Here is an 8,558-nt window from a genome sequence, read left to right on the forward strand (position 1 = left end):
GCATCAAGCTGATTCCCAGCTGGTGAGCAGTCCTTGGGTTAGGGAGCCACTGGGCCTTTGTAGTGGGCAGCTGAGCCTGCGGCCAGGGAAGGGCTGGCATAGGTAGAAGCCAGGTCCGCTACGGGGCACAGGCCCTGGGGCACCCGTATTCCAGGGGAAGGAGCTGCCAGACTTCACTCGACTTTCACCTTGCTGGCACTTTGGTTTCCTGGTGAGCAGGCTTGCTGAAGCCATGCGCCAACAGTCATGTGTCTTTTCTCTGCAGGGCCATCACCGTGGAGTCCCACTGGCTGCCACTCTGTTGGGACCTCCAGGTTTGTGTAGTCTCCTCCTCAACCACAGAAGCCCACCGCCCGACCTGGCGCAGGTCTCCTCCAGTTTGGGCTTTTGAGGATTGGGGGAATCCGGGTCGCGGGCCTCCAGCACAGCACATGGCACTGTGTTGCCCGTATTGTATTTATCTACCATCACAATGTCCCCAGCTGTGACCTGCCACAGGGTGCTGCAGCAGGAAGGGGGTCCTCGGGGTTTGCAGCCAGCAGGTAACCACATCTTGCCAGGGGAGGGTGCCCCCATTGGGGCTTATTTCCCCCTGCCACTTGTCCCCAGGGAGGCCTGAACTATAGAAGCTACATGTGTGGAGGTGTGGTTTATACTGGGGGGCGGGGACCTCACTGTCCCTGGAATAAAGTATTCATCACTGTGTCCAACTGGCCCTTCTGTGGGCTGCAAGTCAGTTCCTAGGGGGGGGACTTAGGGCCAGATCTTGCCGTCCCCCAGGAGGAGAGGGGCATTGGCGGAGAGTTGGAGTTGGAAGACTCCATCCCAGCCCCTCCCCTCAACAGTGTTTCCAGCCAGGGGAGTGGAGGTCAGGGGTCGCCACATTAACCTGTTGGTGGGTTCATGCAGGCAGGTCTGGGGTTCTGCAGGGTTGGAAAGGTCAGCTAAGAATAGGGGGTGAGGGGTTACCTTCAGGTTGAGGGGTGAGTGATAACACAGCCCTGTGCCCAGCCCCCTCACTTTCCACAAACCTGCCTGTCTCCACTCCAGTCTGTGGAAATGTGATCTGTGTCCTCACCCTCCTGCCTCCGCGGGAACATGCAGGACGGCCCCTTTTGGCAGCAGGAGAGCTCAGTCCTTGTGCTGTACCCTGCTTGTTCCTGTCTGAAGGGGGTGCGCAGGGACCCTGATCTCTGCTGTGAACAAGAAGTTAGACTTGTGTCCCCCTCGCCTGACAAAACCCATATTCTAAAGAGATGCTAGATTCACCCACAAACATACCAGCTTATTTTTTAAGGACAAAGACAAAATAGATGGGGTGCATTCTGGGTGACCCTGGAATTTATGAGTTCAGCTCTTGGGGGTTCATTCTGAGCAGGCTGCAGCAGCCAGGGGGTGGGGGTGGGGGTGGGGTCTCAGACTGAGCGCCTGCACCTGGCAGCACTCGGGGTGGGGATTTGGGGAAGCTTAAAAACTGGAAACAGTTGTGGACACTGAAGGCCTAGGCCTGGCTTAAGGAAAGGAGCTAACCCCCAGGGCCTGATGGAGTCGAGTTGATGACCCCCTCCTCGTCCACCAGGGGGAGCTGCCCGGGACCTCAAGTCTGGTTCCTGAGGCCTGACATCACAAGCAGAAGCTAAGGGCAGAGCTGGCCTTCAGGAGGTCAGCCTTCTCGTGGGCATTGGGGGCAGTGGTCCGCCTGCGGCAACACGGGACCAGCCTTGCAAAGCCCAGAAGTGAGCCCGGGCTCCGGTGTCCCAGCTGCTTGGATGAGGTGGCTTCCCTCTGGGGAGCAGGTTTCTTCAACAAGAAAGGACGCCGCCACGCATAACATTGAATGAAGAGGCCCGGCAAACAGGGTTTCTTAAGGGTCTAGAGCAGTGGTGCTCAACCCGTTCATACAGTTCCTCGTGCGGGGGTGATCCCCCAACCATATTGTTTGTCGCTACTTCATCGCTGTCATTCTGCTACTGTGATGAATTGAGCGACCCCAAAGGGGTCACAACCCACAGGTTGAGAGCCGCTGGGGTAGAACCGTCTGGCCAGAACAGGATGCCTGCTCTTGAAAGTTGTGCTGCTCTGTATACAGCCAGTTTGACTTGTTTGTCTGAATGCACCATTACCGTGTTGGGGGCAGAAGCTGACACAACAGGTTCGAGTCCCACTGGGCCACTCCCACACAGAGGGCTTGGGGTGTGAAGGTGACTTCTCACAGCGTGTGGACTTTTCCGGAACACTGTCAGCGGAGTGGCTCGTGGGTCTTCATGAGGGCAAGGGCCGCAGGGTCGGAAGAGAGTTACAACCCCAGAAGTGAAGTGACCGTGAACCTGGTTTGTGGTTTTCCAACAGATGACAAGTGCGCATGGCCACCTCCCGTTGTAGGTGCAGATGGTGTCGGGCTGGTTGGTTCAGGTCCAGGGTGGCGGGGCAGAACAGTGCCCCCCAGGGTTTTGGTGGGGAGCACGAGGCCAGTGTCTTCAGAGCTATCCTTGGATGGACGTGACCCCCGGGGGTGGTCGGCAGCTGAGTGCATTAACTACACAACTCGGGGCCGGCCTGGGAGCAGGACACCCTTTGGGAGTGTAATTCGGGTTCAGGGCCTGTGGGGGTGGAGAAGGCATCAGAATACAGTGAACCCTCGTTTATCGCGGTTAATCGGTTCTAGACCCTACCGTGATAAATGAAATTCCGCGAAGTAGGATTCCTTATTTGTAAATCAAATATTTTCGTAGTTAGAGCATAGAGGACATAAAAAAACACCCTTTAGTCACCATTACACTCGTATTACCCAATTTATTAAGCGAAAAAGGGAAAATACAGTAAAACATTTTGGACGTTACAATTATTATTTATGGCATCTAGTTTACAGTATTACATTTCACATACAGTATTATTATACATAGTTCTTACAAATACTGTAATCAATGGCGTGCAACCTCCACGATTTTCTTGCCATCTTTGATCATATCCAAAAGTTTTACCTTTTCCTGGATGGTGAGCATCTTCCTCTGGCGCTTATTTTTATTGTCAGAAGGCTTAGAAGAAGTAGCTCGTTTAGGAGCCATCATAGGGCTTATATACAATTTCTTAAAAATCGCAAACAATTACAGTACACTGTACAAAAGCAAAAATGCATCTGATACGTAGCTCCGATACGTAGCGATGCAGACAGAAGCGTGTACAGTATGAGCCAATCAGTGGCAGTAGTGACAGCATGCATGCGCTGTTACGCAAAAACCGCGATAGAGTGAAGCCGCGGAAGTCGAAGCGTGAAGTGGCGAGGGTTCACTGTACTTGGAATGTCCTGAGGATAAATTGATAACAGGGAGCAAGGAAGGGGTACCCAGACTGGGCTATTTTAAATAGGCAAGATCCACCCAGGACAGTGACTTTCAGCAAACCCCAAATGGAAGCCGGGTGCCTCTGGACACCGAAGGTGAGAGGTTCAAATCCCTTGTAAGAGCTGGGAAGCCTACTTCGGAAGTGCGGCTGTCTGAACACCCTGGGTGCAGTTCCACTCTGGGACACGCGGGGGCGCGTGAGTCTGAGGCATCTGGTTTTCACGCGGGTTGTGGGGCTGGGGGCGCACAGCCTCTAGAGAAGCACGGACAGAACTTGTCCCCGAGGGTCTCAAAGGTCAGTGTGGGGCTTTCACGTCATTCGGCTTCTTTGAAGGACTCTCCCACTAGGGAGCCCTGCGCTGTAGTGATTTTATGTCGGGCTGCTAACAGTAGGACCAGCCTTTCAAAACCACCATCACTCCCTGGGAGAAAGACAAGGGCTTCCCACTTCTGTAAAGAGTTGCCGCCCTGGGAGCCATAGGAACAGGCCTACCCTGTGCTATAGGGCCTCTGAGTCAAAATGGACTCCGTGGCAGTGCATTTTCTGGGTTTCTCCCGCTAACAAAATAGTTCCCCCTTAGAGCCCAGATCTGTGCATCAGAGTGGAGCTTGCCCTCCCCCTCAGCAGCCGGAAGTCTGGTAGCCTGGTGGGCTAAGTGCAGGGCTGCCCAGCACAAGGCAGGCAGGTCAAGCCCACCAGCTGCTCCTTGGGAGAAAGAGGAACACAGGCCCGACCGCAGAGGAGAGTTCAAGTGCGCCCCGTGGGATCTGGACTACGGCCGCCCCAGTCGAGTCAGAGGAGGCCTTTGGAGACAGACCCCCTCCAGCCAAGCACAGGGACCTTTCCACGCCCAGAGAGGTAGGCCCCTGGACCTCCTGCCCCGGTTTGCCTCCCAGCCAGGGAAGGGCAGGTTTCAGTGATGGGCTGTTCTGGGAGGTGAGTACTAGGCCTCTGGCGGTGCCTCTCCGGAGACTCCAAGGTCCAGCTGCCCAGGGAGCAGCTGAGAGCACTAGCCGTCTGTGCCACCCAAGAGCCCCATCCTGAGGCTCAGAAACCAGAACCTGGGTGGTGGCAGTGGCCTGGAACTTGGCCTCCCCCTGGCTGGTGGACCTGGAGGCTTGTTGACATGCCCCTGCTGCTGGCTGGCCTCTGCCTGGTCCCCAGGTGCCCCCATCTCTGTCCCAGCACACTGTGCCATGAGGATGCTCCAGACTGACTCCCCTTCCTGAGGAGCGCTTGACTGGTAGAGAATCCTCGGTGCTTAATCCCTGCACCACCAGGGCTCCAAGTACCCCAGACTCACTCGTTATCCCAACCAAGAGTATTCACGTTTCCTAGAGCGTCCCAAAACAGCATGACTTCCTTCAAGACATCTTTAATCCTTCAACCCAAAGTACCCCTGACTGGAGGAGAGAGGTACACGGCCCAAAGGCGGTGGCTCCAGGTCGCTGGTGGGGCAGGGAGCCGTGGTCATGTGGGGACGTGACTGACCTGCTGTGAATTCCCTTCTAGCCTAGTCTTTGTAGCCCGACCACCTGACTGAGTGGGACTTTGCAAATGAGAGGGGCTTGTGGTCCACCAAGGGGATTGGTCAGCTTGCTGAGCATCTGAATAAGGTACATGGCACCCTCAGGACAGGGCTGGTCAGTTTGACCCTCCCAGACGGGGAGCGGAAGGTCTCACTGCCAGCAGGAAGGAAGAGCCAGGAGTGGAGCATGACCTGAGGTCCCATGCGGAGCCTTCTAGACCTGTGACACTGCATGGATACCCCGAGAGGCGGTGAGGAAGAGCACCAGAGAGCTAAGAGACATAGTGGCAAACTTCCTGTCCCTCAGAGAACTCGCTGAGCACCTTTGGACTGAGGTTTACTGATGCAGTGGGCACACACGTAGCACTGAAAGAGCCAACACTTGTCGGTCTGAGAGGCCGAGGACCAGAGAGAGGCCTGCCTGAGGACAGCTGAGAAGAGGCTGTCCTGGCCAAGGAACTGTATCCTGAGCATTTCCCATCCTGAACTGTAACCTGTTAGCATCCCTGATAAACCCTGGCTGAGCATGGTGGGCATGCCTGGGAGTTCTGTGTGCCACTGCCCTCAAGTCCAAGTCCAGCACTGAAGCAGAGAGGGGCCCTGGGAACAGGGCTGATGTCAAGCGGGTTGGAGGGGGTAGCCGAGGCTGAACTTCACTCACACCCCCCCCCACCTCCCCGGAAGAATTGGCAAAATAAATTACTGACTGAAAGCCAGCTCAGTTCCTCAGCACCGATCACACTTCAAGCACCCAAAGCCCCACGTAGCTGAAGGTCACCAGGTTGTCTGGCCCTGCTGCAGAGTTCAAGGGCGTTAGACTGGGGAGCCAGTGCCCCTCCAGAGCAGTAGACTTACCTTTGCCCCCTTCGATCTCTGCCTGTGTGTGTTTGGTTTTTTTTTAGCGTGGGTGGGGGGTGGTCATACATATACGTGACCTTGCAGTGAAATGTTCACCCAGATATGAGGGTGTGGGGGCAGGGCATCCAGAAGATTAGAACAAGGACAGTCACTAAGAGATCTGACAATCCAGCATCCCGAGGGGGTGTGCAGAGCACAGAATTGGACGCATCTGTAACCGATCCTCTTCCTGAAAGCGCCCCAGATCAGTTATGCAGCCACAGCAGAAAAGGAGCTCACTCACTTACCAGCAGCTGTGCTTGGGGCGTCACGTGTCCCCCTGCCTCAGTGACTTATGTAATGGGTTCTGGTTACACAAGATGGCCTGCACAGCCCCCAACCACCACCAGAACATGCCGCTTAGGGTGTTGGATTAAAGTCAGCCGCATGCGGTCTTTCAACAACAAATTCCTTGTGAGAAAAACCAAGACGGTCTTCATATGTAATTCCCGCCAGAGGCGCTGGGAGACAGGAGCCCCGATGGAATAGTGGTTCTGAGTTGGGCTGCTAACCTCAAGGTTGGCAGTTCGAAACCACCAGCATCTCCAAGGGATTAAGACGAGGCTTTCTGCTCCTGTGAAGACTTACAGTCTGGGAAGCCCAAGGAGGCAGTTCTATCCTGTCTGACTCGGTTTTTGAGGGGCTCTGCCAGTGGCCCCTTCTGGGTGGGTCTATACATTGACTTAGGGAGCAGGTTTTCTTCAAGGCCTGGCCTGCGGGAGGGGGGGGGGATTCCTGGAGTCCCATGGGGAGGTTCCATGATCTCAGTGCCATCTGTCATTGGACTTTTGGAAGCCCCCTGCTCCATACCCAACGGAGGGCCTTCCTGGGTGGCTTCCGTAACATCGCAGTGAGTCAGACCCTTGGTGGGAGTGACTCCCACCAAGAGGAGCCATAGGCAGGGCCTGCGTCAACCCTAAGGTGTCGCTGGGTGTTAGGGTGGTGGTACTGTGGGTGTTGCTGGTAACTCTGGAAAGTGAGGGGAGGGGAGGGGACAGGAGGAGATAAGGAGTCAGAATGAATCAACGCTTCCCTCCCTCTGCTGATGGTGCTTGCACGTCTGTGGGGTTTTTCATTTCCGGTGACAGTGAGTGCAGTGTGGTTAGCGTGCTCCTGAAAGGCAGGGATGGCCAGACTTGGTCTCACGTACTTCAGACATGTTGTCCGGGGAGACCAGCCCCATGTTCGGTAAAGTAGCGGGCCCCAAACAAAAGGCAGGCCCTGAAGGAGGTGGAGGGACACCGTGGCTGCGGCCGTGGGCTCGGGCACAGGAACCATAGTGAGGTCGGCGCAGGACTCGGCAGAGCTTCCTTCTGTCGTGCACGGGGTCGCTATGGGCCAGGGCCTGCTCGATGGCACCCAACAACAGGTCAGTAATGACTCCGTAAAGGGTCGCCGTCTGGCAACCCCCAGGGGCCGTTTGACTCCCCTACGGTCGCTGTGAGAATCGATTGTGCAGCGGTGAGCTCGGTTTGACCACAGTAACACTGGCGCCAGATTAGCAGCATGGTGGTGAAGGCTCCGCGGGCGCAGGGGAAGACTGCCCCACGGCGTCCTCTCGGTTGCCATCATTACAGGCGTCGACACCAAGTCTTCCTTCTGAAGCATCCCCGGGGGGTGCAGACCGCCAGCCCCCGGGTCAGCGGCAAATGCTTCACCACCTGGAGCTGTTTGGGACCGGGTCCCAAATACCGGACCTGATGTGTCCATGTTTTGTCACCCCAAAACCAAAAATTAGGCCTGGGTGTCTTGTCTGGTGGCCCTGACTCCATGCCCGGCTCTGCAAGGCTCTGATCAGAGAGCGCTCCTGCTGGCTCTGTGGCCGGGTTGTCGTTAAGGTCACGACTCGATTCCTGGTTCTAACATCCGTTGCAATGACTGCACTTAACTCACAGACAATATTCACGATGAGAGGACCCATTATGCCAGTTGACAGGTTGTAAGGACAGTGCGAGATGCTCAGGGTGGAGTTGTTTACCAGGACTTGTTACATAGTTCTTTCAGGTCTGCTAATAAATGCTCAAAGGAGCATACCGCTCTCTGCAGTAAGGCTCAACCCGCAGGTATTCAGCTCAAGCTCGGTGGGCCAGCAAGCCCAGCTCCCCGAATGAAGTGCCCAGAGACCCCCACTCCAGTAAGCAAGCCTCAGCCTGAAGGCACTCAGCTCCACTTCTGTGGGTCAGCAAGACCACCTTCCCCAGTTAACTGCCCAGAGGCACCCCAAACCCCCAGCCAGCCTTCCACACAAAGCGCTGCTTTACTCGTGCCACGGGCTGGGAAGTTCACCGTTCTGTTCCACGCTCTGGTCCTGCTGCTGCTCTGATGGTCTAGCTGTCACCTGAATTAGGAGGTTCACTGTACAGGGAGCTGGGTCCCAAACACACTCCCCTCCTGGCTCGTGCTGGTCATGAGATCCCTCCTCCTGCTTCTCAGAAGGCTCATTTTACACCCAGCAGGATGGTATTCCCGGGAATCCTGCTCACAGTCCCTCATAGGTGAATCCCATCAGCATCTCCACCCACCTTCTTCCAGGGAACCCCCGCAGGGCAGGTCATCTACTGGAGTGAGAGACTGTGTAGAAGAGCCACATCAAATCACTTGCTGTCCCTGCGGTGGGCTTTGTCCATTTAACGTGAGCAACTCGGAAGGAAACCATCCCGTCTCCCCTCTCCCATTTAGTGTCCAGAAAAAGGCTCGCTCTAAGGAGCCCCCTTCCCCTTCCGTAGCCCACCGTCATGGACTCCGCCTCCTAACCACCCTATGGGCCAGGAAGCCCCCCACACTTGATGGA

General features: G+C 55.9%; 1 long non-coding RNA gene across 1 annotated transcript in view; it reads left to right on the top strand.

Moving 5' to 3' along the window:
- The window catches only part of LOC123522756, a 1,828-nt gene extending 1,118 nt beyond the window's left edge, over positions 1–710 (top strand). The window contains exon 2 of the long non-coding RNA XR_006680979.1: positions 266–710. This is a non-coding gene — a long non-coding RNA (uncharacterized LOC123522756). The remainder of the gene's footprint in view (positions 1–265) is intronic.
- The last annotated feature ends 7,848 nt before the right edge of the window (positions 711–8,558 follow it).

The sequence above is a fragment of the Echinops telfairi genome, unplaced genomic scaffold, assembly GCF_000313985.2.
Source record: "Echinops telfairi isolate 266 unplaced genomic scaffold, ASM31398v2 ScPeMD7_7458;HRSCAF=8496, whole genome shotgun sequence".
NCBI lineage: Eukaryota > Metazoa > Chordata > Mammalia > Afrosoricida > Tenrecidae > Echinops > Echinops telfairi.